This window comes from Talpa occidentalis, unplaced genomic scaffold (genome assembly GCF_014898055.3).
Source record: "Talpa occidentalis isolate TD23 unplaced genomic scaffold, MPIMG_talOcc4v2.1, whole genome shotgun sequence".
NCBI lineage: Eukaryota > Metazoa > Chordata > Mammalia > Eulipotyphla > Talpidae > Talpa > Talpa occidentalis.
In genome coordinates, this window is record NW_026555331.1 from 100,154,988 (window position 1) to 100,176,404 (window position 21,417).

The 21,417-nt window shown below is 40.1% G+C and overlaps 1 protein-coding gene across 3 annotated transcripts in view; it reads right to left on the reverse strand.

Moving 5' to 3' along the window:
• RAPGEF5 (Rap guanine nucleotide exchange factor 5) overlaps positions 1–21,417 on the reverse strand; it is a 238,926-nt gene that overhangs the window by 78,450 nt on the left and 139,059 nt on the right. The gene's annotated exons all lie outside the window — the stretch shown is intronic.

The following is a 21,417-nucleotide window of genomic DNA, read 5'->3' on the forward strand; positions in this document are numbered from 1 at the left end:
TTATATAAAGGACAGAAAGCAGAACAATCATTCATTTCTGCACACACAGCTTCCACAGCCCAGAGCAAGTGTGGCCGCTGACGTGGTCAGGCTCCATGCTGACCCTGCAGCGTGGAGCTCAGCAGGATGAACACTTCGAGAGTTCACAGTGTGAAATCCTTCCAATGTGGGGCACCCAGTAAGTGTAAGGTGGTCCAGGAAAAAGGCAAAATGCACACAGGAAAATCTAGTTTTTGTATTTTTGAGGCTTCAGCAAAAGACTGAAGAGAAGTTGAAAGCAAGCACATTTCACCTTAAAAATGATACTGCCTTTTTTGTTTTTAAAGGGAAACATTTACTAGGGCTCCTAACATGTTGTTGCTACTGGCAGAAAATCCTACCTATAATTCAGTACAAACATAAAAGAAGATTTTTCCCCAATGGATAAAAAGTGCAAGGCTTATTGTGCCTTAGTCATCAGTTCCATAGATACGCCAGTGCTGTCCATGTATTTTATTCTCCTTTCTTAAGAATAGGAAGGCACTAATCTTATCCTAATTGCCAAATAAATCAGTGCTAAAATTATGATTTTAACTCTAGGCCCTGATTCCTAAGAAAATATGGTTTATCTAGTCACTGGAGTCTTCCAGGATCTTCTCAAAAACAAACAAACAAACAAACAAAAACTGTCATTCTAAACAGCAACATAATTTTATGATCATTCTTTTTTAATCTTTTAGTGGCAAATAATTTTATGTAAAACTGATGTATTACATTTCAGCAAGGTCGGACACGCAGTTACTGTGGCAATTAATGTTGGATATTCATTGTTAAACTCCCCGAGGATGGCAGTGTGACTCCTGTAACATGAATACCAATGTGTAATTGCTGTCTTTCATGCCTCCAAAGGGGTTCTTTTGTTATCCATGTGGCTGCCGTGAATAAGGTGACTGGAGACAGGGGCATATATTGAAATCCTCCCCCATCACCATAAAAAGGGCAGAACGTTAGTCTGGGATACTGAGTCAGACAGCAACAAATAAGTCAGTAAACAGTGGATTTGAAAGAACAAAAATCTTTTCCTGGGTTTCCTCTCACCATAAGCCAGTTCTCATTTTATATGAGCCCGCTGTCATTCTGAAGTACATTTTATATTCTTCGTACATGTGATATATGGCATTATTAACTTCCATGGGCCACGCACATACATATGGATGGGAAGGGCTTCCCTAATGTCTGTGTAACTAATATGTATTACAGGCTGTGCACAGAGCAGCCACACTCTGTTGGGCAGAAGAACAGCTGAATCATATTGATGTACTATCAATAGCATCTTATGTCATCGTGATAGTTTTCATTTTGAAAACCTGTTAAAAATACAGAAGAGAAAAGCAGAAAAATCAATGTATAAAGGGAAATATAAGTTATCTAAAATTGCCATGAAAATGTAATAACCCTATGGATTCTATCTGACTCTCAAGAAGGAAGGATAAATTAAAGACTCCCAGCCCAGGCGCCCTCACCTAATGCTCTTCCTGACAAAGAGCAGAAGTAGCATGATTGAGGTTCTGGGCATAAAACTTTATTCTGATGCTTGCTTGAATAAGAATAAGAGCTTTTAGAGAATTAATGATGAAAAATATGTTTGATGACAGTTTATGAAATGGAAGTAAAGCATTAAAAATGCTTCATTTACAGTCATTCATTTAACAAATAGTGAGGGCCTCCTTTGGCTAAGGTGGTCTGCTGTACAAGAAGTAGCAAGTGAAGACAGGAATGGCAGGTACTCACTCTTTAAATGTCAAGTTCGTAGGCTCCATAACAGCCTAGGTATAACTTGGCGAGCACCCTGAGAGGAAGCCGAAAGTAAGGGACAATGTAAAGGTAGACCATGGAGTTTCATAGTCAAAGACAACTGTGAGTGACTGAGAGAAGGGTAAAGTCCTATTAAGGGGGACAAAAATGGATGGAGGAACCGGTTCTGGTGAGGCTGATGCATCTAGTTTCATACAGTTGATGGCTGATAACATATGCTGTGTATGATTAGCAGGCAGTGAGAAATAAAAAACTAGGCCTCTGGACAAAGGTCCAGAAGGGAAGCTGAGGTAGATCACATAACACGGCTTCTGTCTTCTTAGAGAGAGGGAGTTGAGGCCAGCTCTGGAAGGAGAGGGTTGAACTTGGAAGTCAAAAGAGAATATTATTGGAAAAATGGCTTTGGGGGACACAACAGAGGATGAAGAAGTTATGGGATAAAAAGGACTCCCAGGCAGCTTTGTGGACTTCTGGGGGTAGAAAATGCACGGTCATGGTTTTCTGCTTTTCCACCAAGGTGCTCAGGAACCTTACAGGGGTATAGTGAATGGCGGGCCGGCCCAGTGCTGGGAGAAAGGACCAGCAAAGGAGACAACAGGAGGTGAGGGGCGTGTTGTGGGTGGCAGTCATCAGCACACCATGAAAACATCTTGTCACCCATATGGTGTCTGTCTGGATGGGGATGGAGAGAGCCAGGAAAAGAGTTGATAAAAGATGGAGGAGCTGAGGACAAGTCCCCAAGCAGCTCAACTGTGCTAGAGGATGCAGACCGGGGTGAAGGTGTTGCCTTGCATTGCTATGAGGTGGTGCGAAGCTGGTAGATAATGGGGGTCAGGGTAAAAGGCATTTCCTTATGAGGGTGATAAAGTCTTAACAGGAAGGAATGTTTTGAAAGAGACCACAGGGAAATGGGCTCAGAAGATGAGGGCAGGAGACAGACAATGAAGTGACTGAGGAAAGTGGGGGAGCATACTAGGGTGGGAGAAAGATGGCCTGTGCAGCTGGCACAGACTCAAAAGAGGGGGGGCTTCTGAAGATACAGCAAAGGAAGTGGAGACATGGTGTGTTGCTAGATGGTACCATGTTCTTTCACGCCTTTGCCCAGGGTGCTCGGCCATGGTTTCGACTTGCTCACTGAGAATCCCGCCCTCTCCCTAACACACATTTTAGCTCCAGATTTGCAGAAACTAGTTCTTTCCTAACTCTTGAAGGGACAGTGGGAAGAATAAAAAACTCCAACAATGGGCCAGATAGATCTTCACAGCTTTGCCAACGGGATGCATTTTGGGATGAGTGTGGAGATGGGGGAGGAAAGGAAGTGCAAAAATAATAGGCGTCCTCAGTTGAAAGTGGGGGAGGATGAGTGATGAAGAGGGAATGCTGTTTGATCACAGAATTGCAGGGCCATTGAACAGAGCCCTTCAGGCATATGAAAACAAAGGAGGGTTCCCAAGTTTGCTCTGCTCCTTATCTTTGTTCCAGTCTTTGGGCAAGTGGCTCTGTTTCTTCTTCTTTTTCTGACTCTTCTGCTATCCTGCTTATGAATTCTGAATGCATAATAGGATGAGTGCCTTTGACTTTACATTTACTTTCATGATTAGTTTTTGTACTTTTAAGTCAAACTATTTCCTTTTAACTATTCACATGAAAGTCATATTTACTGTTAAGATGAAAATATCTGCAGCATAATAAACACATAATATTTTTAAAAAAACAGTCAAGAATTGATGCTTACAGTTTAGCAGGTCTTGTACTGTCCTGAACCAAGTTTCTGACTGTATTTTCCTACATCACCAGCAAGAGCAAGACAAAGTGATTACGAAGGGAATTCTCAGGCCTGCTGGAATTGTCACAACTACTTGCTTGATTTTCCATTATCGGGGTAATGAAAAATATTTCTCTCCTAAGTACTCACATAAAGCATGCGCTGGTATTCTCCATGACACTATATCCCCGCTGCTCTATGAACATAAGCTCTTCTAAGAGTGCTTAGCTGGGGGTTCAAGGATGGGCTTTAGGCACTTAGAAAACCCTCTAGAAGTATACAAGATTTTTATGTATTGGCACGTTTTCCTATTCAAAGTCAAAAGTGCTAAGTTTCACTGAAGCCTATGAGTCCCAAAAGGTGCAAACCATTCCATATGATGTGACTCATATTTATCACCTCATCCAAGGGGCTTCTACGATATGTCTTCCAGTAACACCTTCTATCCAGATGAGATACCCAAACCTATCACAGTGACCTCTCATCAACTGCTTCCTCTGTGTTCCAGGGTTTTCACTTTTCTACTGTAATGTTCATCAGTGGATGCAACAGTATTTTGAATTCAAGTATTACAATTATTTATTCCACCTTCAGAATTCTATAAGACTAAACTTCTGTAGACACTAGGAAGGGCAACACTAATTGGTACCGTCCCTTAGTCCAGGACACATGGAAAAAAGGTATGGTCATGAACAGGTCCAACTGTGAGCTAAATAATGACCAGGGACATTCTCAAGTGACCCATTGCTCCATAGTCTGTCTGAAGCAAGTAGCACCAGAGCACCTTTCAGATGGAGAATGCAAAGAATCACCTAACTTGATGCCATGGCATTCAAGATGTCACACAAGTGGCACAAGTTGCAATACTGTTTTCCTTGAGTTTGTGTACACAGTAACTGAAGATGCTAACCAGTAGGAAGGCATGTGCTATGGACTAAATCTTTCTGTTCTCCCCTTGAAAAACGCATGTTAAAGCATAATCCCAGGTATTCGGAATGATGTGAGGACATCAGGCCATGAGGATAGGGCCCTCATGAATGGGATAATGCTCTGGATGGCTGAACGTGGTATTGAGACCCAGCTGAATCAACTCAGGTCAGAGCAGAAGTCAGAGCAAGCAAGGGGAAAATGAGCAGCGCTGAAATGCCCACACAACAGAGACCGTAGGCATCCGTGCCCACACCACTTGGGAACACGGAGACATGCAGATTAAGGCCGGTCAAGTAGGGCTTCCAGCGCATAAAGTACATTGGGCCTGATGAGCTCAAAAATTGGGCAGGTACTGAATGGTGCATGTCAAAATGGATCATCTTATGCTATGTGAATTTTGCCTCAGAAAAATAAACACCACCAAAACACCTGGGCTATGATGTGGCTGTGGGCACAGGGTTTGCTAAGCAGAGCACACAGTGTGGGGAGGAAGGTACAAGGAAAACTGAGAAATATGCCCTGTGAGGGACAGTTCAAGTGCTGGACCATCTGAGACAACAGAGCAGGAGAATGCAACGGTACTCAGGTATTCATTCCCCGACCTGCCCTGCCGTGTGGGAAAGGGGCTAGATGTTTTAGAAAGGTGGCCTTCCACAAAAGGGGGCCAGACTGAGGAGATCAACTGTGGTTTAGCTTAAGGAAATGTTAACAGAGGCAGAGGCGCTCTCTCTCAAGCTGGGGCAGAGCCTATCAGCACCATCACAGGACAAGTGAAGATGGCTCTGCCATGAGAGTGGGGGCTGGCCAGGATGACCTGGGCATCTTTGCTTACACTAACATTTTGCAAAATACATATCCTGATTTTAGTTTTGTCACAGAAACACAGAGTATGGTTGCCCTAAGTGGGAAAAATGCACATGATTTAGCAGCTAGGTATCTAATTTCATCGGGTACTGTGGAAATTCACACACAGTCTCGCTAATCAGACCACCAGTGCCCGCGTCTGTTCTTGTACTGCAAATGTGGGTACAGTAGACTTGGAGAACTTATCTGGAAAAAAAATCTCCTCTGGCCAAAAAAACAATTTTGTCTGAGAACAACCTTCACAGAAATCGCTGACAATTTATCTCATGATTTTTTTTTCCTCATGGAAAAAAAAGTAAACAGGTCAAAGGACTATTGCTGGCAAGACAGGTCTGATTAGGCAAATACACTGAGAGAAAGATTAAGTAAGCAGTTGTGTGTCAAGGTGAGTGGTGGTTTAGATTTACCAGACCACAAGGTGCTAGCCTGACAAACTCATCTTTGTAGAGGTTACTCTGGCAGAGAGTAGGTAAATAATGATAATTAGTTCCTTTTTTAAAATCCCACAAATATTAAGATTAATAACTCAAATTAAAGCCTACAGTTCAACAACCCCAAATTTACAAAATCTGAATTTTACAGATGTGAAAACAAAAATAAGTTGTTATGGAAGTTCACCAAACTCCCACAGAAAAGCAGTAAACATGCCTGAAGAGAAAGCTTTTTGGCTACTAGAGTAAGAACAGAATTTATTAAACCTGATTGCGTCTAGTAACTATTATTATGTAAAACCAGTTGTCTAAGAATCCTAATATTAGGACAAACCTAAGAATTTGATCCTGATGTCAACTTCAGTTAATAAATCTATTGTACAACAGAGCAGAGGCTGTAATATCTTAAAATATAAAATAAGTGACTTTTACTCACAAGGATAGTTCAAATGCTGTATTAATTTGAGGGATCATTCTGGAAACTGGGAGAAAAGAGAGGGACACTCAGCTAGGGTTCTAAAAATATATAAGGGACATTTACAGAAGTGTGGGCAGGTTTGAGGAAATTAACCAAAAACCAGTGAGAGAACCATGAGATGTTATCCACCCCTGGACTTAGAATGGAAAGAGGAGGGAAGAATGAGTACTGGATGCCACTGGGAGCTGGAGATGTGAATGGGAGGCTCCGTAGAGGAACCGCAGTCACAGAGGGTGCAGTCACTGCCAGAATTGCCCTAGGAAGCACGACCGTCTTTTGTATTTTGGTCTCCTGTGATGCGCGGACTAAGTCCTATCTCAAGCCTGGAGAGAAGACATTCCTGACAGTGCAGTCCAGAGGGGTCAGGACACCCTGGCCAGCACAGAGCAGGGCCAGAATGGAGAAGAGGATGCCAAGAGACAGCCTAGCACTTTTGACCTTTCAGTTTCTGGAGCACTTGTGTCAACTTATCATTAATTAGATGCTCCCATATGGGTCATGCTGTTCATCATCCTGCTATCAGGTAAACAACTCAAAAACTCTAAGAGCTTTAGAATAGGTTATGTTAGCATTTCCTTAGATACATTAATTTAATTCCAGCAGGTGTCACAGTTTTAACACTTTTCCTATTTAACACCTACAATGTTTCCCCTCTGATATTAGGTATATGAGAACAGACCCTTGATCTGCTTTGCTCTCCCATCAGAGAAGTGCCTGTCGAATGAATGAATGTCCTGGTGAATGATGGGTGAGGGCAGGTACTATTCATCAAATGGCCAAAGAACAAGGATAGAGAGGTTGGTAAACACAAGGAGCAGAGGTTCAGCCACAGGATGACTCAGTCCAGAGAGCAGGCAAGGGCAAAGAAGAGAAATTCAAGCTAGAAGCCTGCAGAACAAAAAGGTCAAGGTCAAGATCTAGATAAGCAGTGTCTGGAAACCAAGGCCCCAAAGTCAGATGTAGGTACAGAGTTTGATTAATGGGGAGCCCTCATCTACAGCAGAAACAACGCTTGATTCCAACTCTGGGATCTTTTAGCCACTTCTTATCCAGTGTCAGCCCTGTCCTCAGTGAAAGGCTGGGACCACAGCTGCAGAGGAGGCCTGACAGCACCTGCCTTATCTAGAGTGAAATCCTGGCAATCATTTAATAGCAGTGTTCTAGGGGGAAAATATATTCCCCAAATTCCAAAGTGTCATCTGAAATATGAGGCTGTATATACCCCTAAGACCTTTAGCCACTAAAATAGTATATGCAAATGGCTTAGCATTGTCCAACCCAACACCCTGCAATCACCAGTAACCAGATATATCTAAATTATTTTAATAATCTCTACACCTTGCCAAAGCTCCCTTCCACCAGGGGTGTGGCCCATTCCTCAATTTCATGAATAATAGCCACTTCTTAATCAGTACAAAAATTAAATACAGATGATGGCAGCTCTTTAAATAACTTATGAACTGAATCAAATTATACTGATATTCACCAAAGTGAAGACAGACCTGCCTAGGTTCAAATCCTAGACTTGTCACTTACTAGCTGGGTGATCTTTACCAAGTTGTTCAATTTCTTTGAGCATCAGTGTCCTTGCCTGTAAAATCAGATAATATCTACATTATGGACCCAATTATGAGTGCTAAATACAGAGAAAGCCCTCAAAAAAGGGATGCACGAAAACAGAAATTACAGCAACTCTATGATACTGGAGTATATTAACAACAAAGAGTTACAAAATTGAATTTGTACCAGAGCCTTTCTACAATTTTGCTCATATATATGCGTGTGTAAATATCTATATTTAAGGAAACACACAAGTAATGGCTCATCATTTTTTTTTTCAGTCGCATTGAAAATCGTTCCCTGTGGTGCTGTATGCACCATTGAGAGTCAGAGGCCATCCCGAGAGTTAATTACAGAGCTCACTGAACCTGGCGGAAAGAATGCTGGAAGTCTTTCTGGGGAACTGGGATTGATGACATGGATAATTTTCATGGGAATGCAAAGTTGTTCCTATCTGTACTCACTTCAACACCCCCAACCCTAAGTCTTACTCACCAAGAAGACATATAATCCTGTAGAGGCCAAACCCAAAAGAGGTTCTGCTCTGTTCTCTCTCTTTTTAGAAATAAAGAATCAAGAGTTACTTAATGCCTTGTGAACCCTTAGGTTTGGGGACGGGGTGGTAAGAGAGTAGTTAATGAGGCTAAAGTAGAAACAGGATAAAATACCAGCAGCAACAAACAAGGCATGATGTTAGCCATGGTCACAGAGGTGAGGCAGAGAACACTGCCTGTGTAGGCCCTGTGTTACAGCCCTGCTAGTGATTTCATTCTCATGAGTTACATACACTCTGCCTTTGTTAGCAGGCCCCAGGGAACATGCCAAAGGTCAGCTGTGCTGGGAAATCACCAAGAATTACCCCTTCCTTTCTGGAGAATCAAGAAGCCCAGGTCAGAGGGCAACCGAGGGCATGGTCTTGTGCACACAACCCTAACAGGAGGAGCCTATTCAAAGGTGATTCAGAAGAAATGAGGGTGCCTGCAAATTCTACATTAGATCCTTCAGCACTTCTTAACACATGCAAGAAGGAAGGGGGGAAAAATTATCAACTACTGGGGCCACTGGAGAAAAGATCTGAAAATACTTTGATCACGTGAGTCCATCAATATGGGATACATATAGTCTGTATGATGATATATTTGAGACAGATTCTGTCACAGTGGAGTTGACGAAACTGAGATGACTTAGTGCTGGGAAGAGCTCTTATTTCCACCTCTCATCATTGGTATATCTTGATGCCATCAAATATAATTTACATTTTACTCAACATTTAAAAGAAGCAAAGAAGAAAAAAAAGCTGAAATTTTGACCCTATATTTTTCACAGAAGTGACAAATACAAATGTTAGAAGTTTCTAAGCATTCTCGATTTTGAAAAATTTCTCAAATTGTTTAGTGTGTGTGTTGGGGGGCAGGAGGAGAAGTTATTCTAAAGGAAAAATAGGGGGCTCCCCTGGTGGCGCAGGCAGTTGAACGCCGCGCTGTGAAGCTGTCCTCAGCCTCGGCAGCACCAGTTCAATCCCGGCCGCCTGCGAGGGTCCCACATGGAGCAGCAGACCGCTCCTGTTTCGCCTGCTGCTCCCCTCAGCAGTGTATTTCAGTCAGTCTGCCTGTTCTGTTCCCTGCTCTGTCTCTGGTGAATCCTCTCACCCTCCCGCGCATCTGGCCTGTACCCTGGTTCTTGTATAAATAAATAAAATAAATCTTTAAAAAAATAAAGGAAAAATAACAATATTGTCACTTTTCCCAAACAACCCACAGGCCAAAATCCAGGTTACATCATGACAAAGTTTCTACATTCTAGTTGCACATACACTGGTCATCTAGAGTTTGAACAATTCACAGCAGTTTTATAGAAACCTTTAAAATCTGAATAATGAAAGGATAATATGGATCTTTAGAGCAGCACTGGACAGCTAGCCTGTTTCCTATGGCTTTGATTTCTCCTCTCAACTTCTTCTTACAGGACATTCAGTTGTGTTTGGAACCTCCTTCTGATTAAGAAAACCCAATTTATAAGATGGAATTATTTGAAAACATACTAGCTTCTAACTCTAAATAGATCCAACAGAAGTATTTTTTCAAATTTAACTAGTATGGGGGTGGACTGGTGGTGAAATCAGTGAAAGGGGTAATTGTACAGTAGTAAGTAGGAACTAGACTCTTGGCAATAATCACTTGAAGTGTGCACAGACACCAAATTCTATTGTTGCCAACCTGAAGCTTACATGTTACAAACCAATGCTACTTCAATTAAAAAAAAAGACTGGGGCCTCCCGGTGGCGCAGCGGTTGAGCGCTGGGTTGCGAAGCTGCCCGCAGCCTCTAGAGCACCGTTCGATCCCCGGCTGCTCCCCGGCCACCTGAGAGGTCCCACATGGCGCGCAGACCTCTCCTGCTGCCGCTGCTGCCCTCAGCAGTGTACTTCGTCCTTCTGCCTGCTCTGCTCCCCGCTCTGGCTCTGGTGAATTCTCTCACCCTCCATGCTTCTGACTGTACCCAGTGCTTGTATGTATGTATGTATCAATCAATCAATAAATAAATCTTTAAAAAAAAAAAAAAAAAAAAAAGAAAAAAGACTGTATACTTGAAATTTGTTGAGAGTAGATCTAAAAGGTTCTACACACACACACACACGCACACATACCACACACACACACACACACACACACACATACACATGGTGGCTAGATGAAGTATGAATATGTTAAATAAATAATTTGTGGTAATCATTTTACAATATATATGTACAAAACAACACATACAGATATATGATTTTTATTCAATCATGCCTCAGTAAAATGGAAATTATTTTTAAATGAAAAGAAAAAATAAAGTAATACTCTTAAGAAATGGGAAGGTTCCAAGTGAATGAACTTTATGACTGCTTCCAAATCTTGTGTGTGCATGTACACGTGCAGTTCCCCGCATGCCTGCATCAGGATGTGCGTGTGTGTGTGTATGCGCATGCATGTGTAACTTCAGAGATGACAAAGCATTAATAAAAAGGGAAGCCTCATACTTATGCAAGTTATGGAATGAAAATTTCCTAGTTACCTAGCAACTGCTAGATCACATGGCATGGGAGCAAAGCAGATACAAAGCATCTTAAGTAAACACTCTTGTTTCTTCATGTTTTGTACATTCCCCGGTGTTTTTTAGAAAGGCACGCCTTTGGTTTGTGCAGTAAACATTTCAGAAACCTCATTCACGGTTTGGAAGGAGACTGGGAGAAAGGTAAAACTGTCACTTGGTTCACTGCACAGTCATACAAAGTTGGTATTATGAGAATTTAAAATGCAGTGAAATATTGCTAAAACTATTTGTGAGGCAAACACACACACAGTTATGAGGCAAGAAAAGAGAGAAGGTTAAAATAATACAAAAATTTGGCAGCACAGTAAGTTACTCTTTTTGGGGGGTGGGAGATAAGCTTGAATGGAAGAAAAGAATGGACTGAAAAACAGAAATTCTTAGATGATAATATATACTTAATATGTTTTCTTTTTTTGAAAACTAATGTACACTTGGGGTGCCAAAGAGGATTGAAATCCTCCTATACAAATCTGCCCAGGTAAGATCCTTGCTCCATAAACTGTGACTCAGTGAAGTTTGCAAGTTTGTGTCTACTCTTTTCCTAGTATGAATTCTCCCTTTAAAAAAGGGCTTCCCTGGTGGTGCAGGGGGTTAAATCTCAGCACTATCAAGTGCTTGGCCATGAATGACTATTTTTGCAAAATGACTATTGGTGGTGAACCTCTCTGTCTTTCCTGCTTGTCATTTCCAGGTTAATTCCCCATAGTACAAAACCTTTAATTAAAAATTTTAAATGTTGGGCCTCCCTCATGGTGCAAGGGATTAAGCACCGCACTATGAAGCAGTCCGAAGCCTCTGCAGCACGAGTTCAATTCCGGGCAGGCCAGGGAGCAACCCACAGGGCGCAGCAGACCTCTCCTGCCTCGCCCGCGCTCCCCTCGGCAGTGTTTATTTCAGTCTGTCTGCCTGTTCTGTTCCCCACTCTGTCTCTGGTGAATCCTCTCAACCCCTGCATCCCGGGCCGTACCCCAGCTCTTGCATGCATAGATAAATAAATCTTAAAAAAAAATTAAAAAATAAAAATTTTAAATCTAAATCTGAATGAACTGGAATTCTGGAGCTGGTTTAACTTTGGCTGTGTAAAGATTTGATTTGAGTACCTGAACTTGGGAAACATTTCAAATCACCCACAAGTGCCTTCTCTATTGGATATAGGTCCACAAATATTGATTGAAAATCTTGTGTTAAAAATTGGGGGCAAATAGTCAAATAAAAAACTGGGATTTTCCTCAGAGTAAATTCTTTATGAGCAAGATTAGCATGGAGGAGAAGTAAATTTCTGTTTGAAGTGGTTTGGATCTAGCTTAGCTTGTGGGTAGTGATTAGTTAATGAACTTAGGCAGTATAAATAATGAGGCCACTTTCTTGTTTTTTCTAAGAGTTCAAGTCAGTAATAATTAGTGTTTTTTTAGTTTGTCATTATTTGGGAGTTCCATATCTCAGCCCTCCTCAGGACATTCCGAACTCAGAAAAACAATTCCAAATATTTAATGACTTGACTTGAAATATGACTGACTTTATAATCCTGATAGCAGGAATACTTCTAGTTGGATGTGCTAGATCAGCCATCTGTCCCATATCAACACCATTTTACGAAGAGTAAATTTTTTTTCAGTTCTATCTACAGGCATATTTTTAGAACATAAAAGAACAGAATGAATCTTGGCATTGATGGGCACATTCAATCAGATTTCTTTTTAAAGTTACTTAAAGATTATTCCTAATCAGTTGGTTTCCACTATAAAATGTAGACATTTTTTCAAAAGGTGTTCAATATTCAAAAGAATAGACATTGCTGAATTTTTTCAACTTTAGAAGTTTTAGAACTGAAAGAAATCTTAGATTGCTAATCTAACATTATAGATGAGAAAACAAGTTCAGAGAAGTAATGTGACACTAAATTTGTATTCAACGTGTTTAACCTGAAGGAAGTTTGTTAGCAGAATTTCAGTTTCTCCAGAGTAAGTTGAATTTTACCAACAATAAATTAAACTGAAGAAAAGTTATTATGCAATAAGCTAATCAAGATATGTTACTGTTATATGATGAAAATTAATCTCAGCTTTATGAAAGACCTGAGTTTAAAGTACAGTTTAAAGTTGAGAAGAAACAGAAGAAGTTTAAAGTTGAGAAGAAACAGAAGAATTTAAAATTGAATATCTGGCCACAGAATAAGGAAGGACTTTCTAACTTTAAAGACAATTTAAAAAAATTTTTAAAAAGGGCCTCCCTGGTGGTGGAGGGAGTTACATCTCAGCACTATCAAGCTATCACCAGCCACTGCTGCATAAGTCCATCCCAACCCAGCAGTGTATTTCAGTCAGTCTGCCAGTTCTGATCCCCACTCTGTTGTTCATGAATCCTCTCACCTGTCGTTCGTGAATCCCTCCACACCTCTAGCCTGTACCCCAAGTCTTCTATACATGAATAAATAAATCTTTTAAAAAATAGATGGGTAGTTATGTTATGAAAACATGAGGGATATCTTATATGTACATACTGAGGAAGGTAAGAGCAAGTCATGATTACTTATCATTGACTTTTTCTTTTATTCCTTGTAGCTTTCTACTATTTCTGGATTATCTACTTTTACAGTTAGTAGAATAATTTAAAAAAACAAAAACCTTCAACAGAAATGTGCTGTTAAATTTCAACTGGTTGCCTAATACCTTGTTCTTGATTGCTAAATACCTATAAAACTCGAGAATGAAGCCTGTTTTCAAAAACAAATTAAGTCAGTAAAACGTAACAAATGAAGAACTATCTAAAATAAAATAATATTTTTGAAAAACATTCCATAGCCAGAAAATGGGTGGGGAAAAGAGGTAAACATGAACAAATTGTACCTTTCTTTAGATTTGTGATTTTTGCCATTTATCATTAGTGTCCTTACCTGCAAATAACACAGGAAATAAAAAAAAGATGATGTGTAATTTTGGAATGCCTCACAGGAATATGAGGAAACTACCAGGAAACAAAAACCTCATTCAAAATGCACCCATGCTCTCCTCAAGAAGCTCTTCTGGGCTCTCTTTTATTGTCTGTTTATTACCCTTCTTTCTACTGTCCTGTCCTCTCATCCTTCTCACTCATAAATGGTAATTGAGGCTCAAATCAGATCTTGCATCCTTTTGTCTTTGTTCTATTTGGTGTGATACCTGGGCTGCAGTGTTCAACAAATGCTTTTCCCAGTGAAAGAAGTCAAGAATACATTAATCTGGGGCCTCCCTGGTAGTGCAAGGGGTTAAGCACCGCACTATGAAGCAATCCACAGCTTCTGCAGCACGAGCTCAATTCCCAGCCAGCCAAGGAGCAACCCACATGGTGCAGCAGACCTCTCCTGACTTGCCTGCTGATCCCCTCCGCAGTATATTTCAGTCAATCTGCCTGCTCTGTACCCCACTGTGTCTCTGGTAAATCCTCTCACCCCCGCATTTCTGGCCTGTACCCTAGCTCTTGTATGCATAAATAAATAAATCGCTTTTTTAAAAAAATAATACATTAATCTTAGCCAGATCTTTAAGAAAAAATTGTTCTATATATGAAAGAATGTTCTATTGACATTAAAATTTAGACCTTCGATAAAGACAACTTTATGTGTTGAGATGGAAGGACGAGTAACAGTAAACTAGTTATTTGACTGTCTCCCATCTTCACCCAGTATGATTTTTTTTTTTTTTGGTCATCTTTGTGAGCTCAAGCATGGGAAACTGAGATAGGTTGCTCTGATAGAGATACTAAGTGTCTGAGTGATGAGGGATGCTGGCTTCTGTCTGAAAACCTCAGTGATCAAATTCCTCAAAATTGGTGGGTCAGCATACTCAACTGAGGAACCCACATGCGATTAACTCTGTATGTTCCACAGGCTACCCAACTCTTCTTTCTAGTGCCTCCCACACTGAGATGTCTACAGCCTGCCAGCATCCATTACTCAGAAGAAAAAGGTACCATAACTAGCTTTTCTGAGTTGAAGCAGACTCAAAATCTTCCCCAAAGGTTCTGGAGTATCCAGATATGGAACATAAAACCACAGAGGGTGGGGCACAGGAATAAGGAGCTAGAGATGTTGAATGTACCTAGGGCCATTCTGATCTTTATTAGTAAGGATTTTCCAGGGTGTGGTGAACTTTTCTCAGGTCTGTGCAGATCTCCTCCATAATGCCAAGATTATGAGTAATACCCAGGGGCAGGAATTTGAGATTTACTAACTTGGGACAGAACCAACTGGATCTACTTAAATCTGAGATAAAGTTCAGATTCCATTGCTAAATTACTATGGAAATGGAATTTAATAATTTAACAAGTCATGAAAGGCTTCTGCCCATAAACTTCTGGCATTCAAGTATAGTCCTTAAAAGACAATTAGAATAAAATTGTCTCTCTGAGGTTTATAATCTTGGATTTTAAGGGTTAGTTCATCCAAGTCCAAAATCTCCCTCACCATTTCCTTGGTTTATCTCTTAATCTCAAGCCCACAGGTGACAATCAGCACCAACTTGGACCAGTGTGTGCTCCTGTCTCTGCTATGTTATGTCCTGTGGTTCTGGTCATGTCTTTTCAAATTCCAGTTACACAAATTTCTAAAGGCATAGAATGATCTCCATCACTTCAATTTCCCTCTCAGTTTCCATGCTTTCTACGCTATATCTGAGTATTGTTTTTAATACTGAGATAAATTTCAGATATGTGCTTCCCTATGGGTGTTTAATGAGAAGCACTGAATAATCCCATTCAATTTCTACTGACAAAATTGTTTGTACCTGCTTTCAGAAAATGCTGTGTTAATTTTCTGATGGCTTAACTGCTAATGAGTATGAGAGAAACAGTTTGTTTGGGGCAAATGTCATTTCAATCAGGTAAGCTTTACTTTAGGGCCCTATAACTTTAGAAACACAGAGATAAAAGCACAGACTGAATTACAATTAATAAACTCCAAAGAATTAATGGATCATATAGTATATACTACACATTTTTGAAGAAACTCTTTATAATCCTATTTAGTCAGTGTCCATATTTGAATGAATTATTTTCTTATTCTAACAATCAAGACACGTGATGCTTAAAGTTTTTTCCAATGTTTATGACTCCCAGAGGAAAACGCCAGGACACTTAAATGGATTGTAAAAGATAGATCATCATCATAGTCCTCCAATTTGTAATAATAAGTTCACTGAACAGGGAAAAAGTGATAGCACCCATCAACCATAAAATTCAGTTTAGGATTTTATTATGCATTGCACCATTTGGGGATCATTAGACTTCTTTCACAAGAGATGGGTACAGTTTGTTTTACCTCTATAAATCCTAACCAAAGCAAGATTATGGGAGGTTTAAGGAATCATCTATATTTCCCCTCTTTGATAGAAAAGGGCCAACATTTTATCTTGACATAATTCACCCACCCTCACCTTTTGAGGTCACCAAGATAAGCTCCTATGACTCACTTAGTTTTCCTGAGCCTCCCTGTAAGTTCCTACCCTCAAGCTACTTCCTGCCACCTGAATTGTCTTATGATCACTATTATTCTTTCTCTTGTGCTTCTTGGATCTTGAGGAGCCCCTAATCCTTTATTCTGACTCAGCTCAGCTCAATCATGCCCAGCCATTCCTGGAACTTGAACAAAGAGGCCATTTACAAGTGTTTGAGCCTTGTTCACTTAATTATGTACAAATGTACAATAAATGAACATACATACCATGTCTTATTTCTCCACTTTTTTTAATATGGGAGGGAAATATTGGAAAAGAAAAAGCCCCCACAATGCAAAACCTATTTCAGGTAATCTAAGTGCTACAGCACTGACTTCTACAAACCAAAACAAGTCTTTTTCTGCTTCAGTAATGGGATGGGTAATTAAAAGAAAAGACATTTCAATGCAATGACAAATAAGAACATGCTCATGTTTTAGGTAAAATAAGGGTATTGAATACAATTTATTAGAAAAATATGTACTGTACACTTGCCCACAGTCTGTTATGTTCTATTATGATATTTTCAGCAATATTCTATTTTTGCTATCTTAAAACAACATTTAGGGCTGCAGTATGCCAGATGGAGTTTTTCCTTTCCACCCACTTCCCATTGCAAAAGGAAAAAAGGTTCTTTGCATCCTACATGGCAATCTTTCATAAATTCCTTCATCTTCATCAACTCAGAAATCACTAAACTTTTGTTGAATCGATGTAAGACAACTATAATATAGCAGAGTGAGTATATTTAAAGTTAACATATTGGCATGCATGGTGTTTATTAATAAAGACATGCAAGTTCAAAACATTTATACAAAAACAGGATTGACTCAAAATGAACTTTTCAAAGAAAAATGAGGTAGTATATTTTACGACAAAGCTAATAAATTAGAATTGACCTATAATTGGACATTCCCGCCTCAGGAGCTTTAGCTCCCAGGGACTTGAGCTCCTCGAAAGTCTTACTCTTTATGCTACTGAGGGCTCCACAAAAAACCAGTGGACAGGAATTGTGAGGAAGAGTCAGAAGTTTTGAAGCGAGTGAGTGTGACCCAGTTTCTGCAAAACCATCTACACTGCAGCAGAGGAATCTCTAACATTTTAATCTAATCACTGTTCCCTTGCTTATATCTTCACCACTACTCAACTTGTATGTTGCTGCTAACATGCAAGTTTTAGCTATGGCTGTACGGCCCTCCTCCTCTGGCCCTTGGGTCTCTCTAATCTAGCCCTGATCCCCCCTAGTGCCCCCAACCTATGCCCTAGCCACTTGGTTCTACTTATAGAGCAGAGTATCCTCTCTCTGCATCAGGCCCATTAGCACCATCACGTTCTCTCTTCTCCCTGGAACGCCTGTCATTCCTCACTTCTCTTCACAACTTTCATGTCCCTTCATAGTCTATCTTTTCCTCAAGGACATGTGCATGTCTTCCTAGACCAGTTGAGAAGATTCCACAGCACCCTGCACGAAACTTACTGTACAGGTAGCTGAATTCAGCCTCTGAATTTCTTTCTTTCTTTTTTTTTTTTTTTTTTGTGGGACCCTTGCCCGTGGCCAGGGAACGAACCGGCACTGCAGAGGCTACGGGCAGCCTCGCAACCCAGAGCTCAACCACTGCGCCACCAGGGAAGGCCCCTCTGAATTTCTTGTAAAGCATTAGCTCCTTGAGGGCACTGTTGTCTCTTGATATTGCTTCAGGTTTTCATTTCTTCAAGTAGTAACCAGTTATCATGCAGTACCATCCACCTGTCTGTGTATCTTTTCCCTATATTTTTGTCTTAAAGCTCCCATTATAAACTCAAAGGAAACCAAACCACCAAAGATTTCTAGTATTACCTGATCAGACAACAATCTATAAGGTAATAGTACTGTTATATTAACAATTATCTGCATCAGGCCTTGATGAGGAGTGGAGTAGAAAAGAATATAAGGCTATTAAGTGAAATTTATCACAGAGAGGGGTAAAAGCTAAAGATAAACAATTATTCAATACCGCCTTTAATGATTTATCGAACACATTAGAGATGATATGGCTGCTTTAATTTTACAAGAAAAGAACTTAATAAACTGAGGGAGCAGATTCTGTACTGTAGGGAATACAAGATCCTTTAAGAATATAAGTCTGATACATCTAACTGAACTAATATCAGTTTTCTTAAATGAGTCTTTTAAAATAAATGTGAATATTTTCAGAAAAATGAACAAAAAATACAATGACAAACTCCTCTCTTTAAAAATTGCTGAAACTACTTTTTAAAAATGTCGGAACTTGCAATGGGCTTCATGTGAGAATCTAAAAATACAACTAATGAGCAGATGGCTCCACCAGACAGCACACACACATCACTGACTTGCACTGGTGGCCTAGTTGCCATTTTTCTGGAGGAAAAAAAATGAACCCCAACAAACCAGAATTTAAAAAGTGCATGAAGTAAACCAAACTTGTAAACAATGCTTTTGAATAAAGAAAACCATGGATTGCTATAGCTGCAAAATATGTGTACTAAGGGTATTTCCTTCTTTCTGAAAGTCTTGAAATTAAATATCATCAAAAAACTATCTTGAATGGTTACTTGTTTTCTTTGTGTAAATCTTTTACCTAGCTAAACTATAAACTTCTTGGAGGCAAGAATGATCTTTGATCACTTTTGTGTTACTCTGTGGTCACATTAATCCAGATTGAAAAACTAATTCCAACAACTAACTCAAGGAAGCCTATTCCCTATGAAAAGTACCTTCACGCAAAATCAACACAGGCAGAATTTGTCACTAAGAAAAATAACGTGGCTTTTACGTCATGGTTTTTCAATTTACAAGTGAGCAACTTAATATAGTATGAGTTGCCAACTACACAGGAATTCTGGTTTTTAATACTAAGCAATAATGTTATAAAATTCTGTTTATCTTGGGCCACCCTGGTGGCACAGGGGTTCAAACCTCACCACTATCAGGCTATCAGCAGCTATTGCAGCACCAGTTCGATCCCCGGCCAGGGAGCTAACCCACATGGTGCAGCAGACCTCTCCTGTCTCACCTGCTGCTCCCCTCAGCAGTGTATTTCAATTTGCCTGTTCTGCTCCCCATTCTGTCTCTGGCGAATCCTCTTAGCCCTCACACCTCTGGCCTACACCCCAGCTCTTATATGCATAAATAAAATAAATCTTAAAAAAATTTTTATTTGTCTTTAAGTAGTTTCTTGGTTAAACTAAATTACTGGTAAACTTCAAATAATGCCAAGATTGCTCTTAACTTTACTTGCTTATATGTATAAGGCAAGTTTGAAGATAGAATGACAAAACCATGTTTTCCTTTAGTGTTTCATATAAAGTAAAAAGAGGACTTTTACTTTCTATTTAGTTATTAAAAAAAAAGAATCCAAAGTCATAGACAAAATGAAGTTTGGAAAAGGCACAGATGTGAAATATGAATGACAGCAGTCAGAATACTCCAAACCACTTCTCCCCCAGTGATCCTTGGACAACGAGCCCTTTGACGTAGGCAGAATTCCAGGATGAGGCTGCAGGAAACAGGGAAAGGAAATTCCGGTTGGGGTTGAGTGATAGGGACCCTACCTTGGCAGCAGACCATGCCAAAATTCAGTTTCAGAACAAGTAAAATCCCCTTCCCACCCATACTTCATGAGTGAATTAGAAAAGGGGAAGGAAGTAGGGTGGGTCCCCAGACTTAACAAAGGAACTGAAGAAAATGGGGTGGAGAATGGGAGGGATACAGACAGGGTCCCAAGGGAAAGTATTGCTGAGCAGGCTTTCACATATATTTGATAGATTCATTTCGCAAATATAGCATTTTGACTTCTTTTTTATGAAGACGAACAAAGTCAAATAGCCAGTGGTTCCTCATCATTTCTAGAATGAAGTAAATTCTCAGCCCTCAAATACTCCTACAATTTGGTCCCAATCTGAAACTATCTTTTAAAGATGTCTCACTAAATCTTCCTTCTCTTTCCTCCTTGTCACCGTCTCCTTCTCAACCCCTATTCTTGGTACTCTGATGACATGGAATGGTTGTGGTTTTCTGAAAATGTTTTGCATTTCTACATTTATTTTCTAATGCTATTCTTCCCTCTAAGAATGCTTTTCTTTAATATGAATTGTTTAAACCCAACCAAAACCTACTTTAAGGTCTATGTCAAACTACCTCTGCTATAGAAGAGAATCCTGTTTCCCCCAAGTGTAAGTTCTTCTAACCCCCATGCATCTCTCTTAGTAATATCATCACAATCTCCTTGTATCTCAGTTATTTGCGTCAATGTTTGTTTGTTTGTTCCCCCCCCACCCCCCACAATGAGACTATATTCCTTCCAGGTAGGAGCCTCCAATGTTATTCTGAATGTCCTACATCAGTTCTACCAAAGGCATACTGAATGAATAAATGACCAAAAGTATTCAAGTGACACCAGCTCAGATGATCTGGGTGAGGAGGGTATCCCTAAAATCACAGCTAATTGTAAAGAAGGTGCACACATCATTGTAGGTAATGCCAACACTTTAGCCAAATAAGCCACTTATTTTGGCGGTACATCTACGACCTCATTTCCCATAATTATAGCCCTGATTCAGGCTTACCTCCTTCATCTGACTTACTATGGAAGCTTTCTAAGGGTTCTCTCTGACACTTTTCTCCTCCCACTCAATTTTCCCTCCAAGTCAATGCTGGAGAGATCTTACAAAAACCATGTTTGACTATGCCACTTCCCTTCTTTTGTGGCTCCTCAGGGGGACTTATGGCCTTTCACAACTGAATTCTAGCCTCCCCTACCGCCTAACCTCTTTATTCCCCACGAGTCACCAGGTGTTCAAGTCATGCATCTTCCTGCTGGTCCTGTGCCTTAAACACTCTTCCCTGCCATGACCTTATATGACAAAAGTCATGCTTCAAGGTCAAGCACAAAAATTCCCATTTAGTAACAGACACACAATTCTTCTATTGTTATCATCACAAAATGAAGTCTATGCAATATGATGCCCACGTAAGAGATCATTTCTTTAAAGATTCGGTGACCAAATGTTAA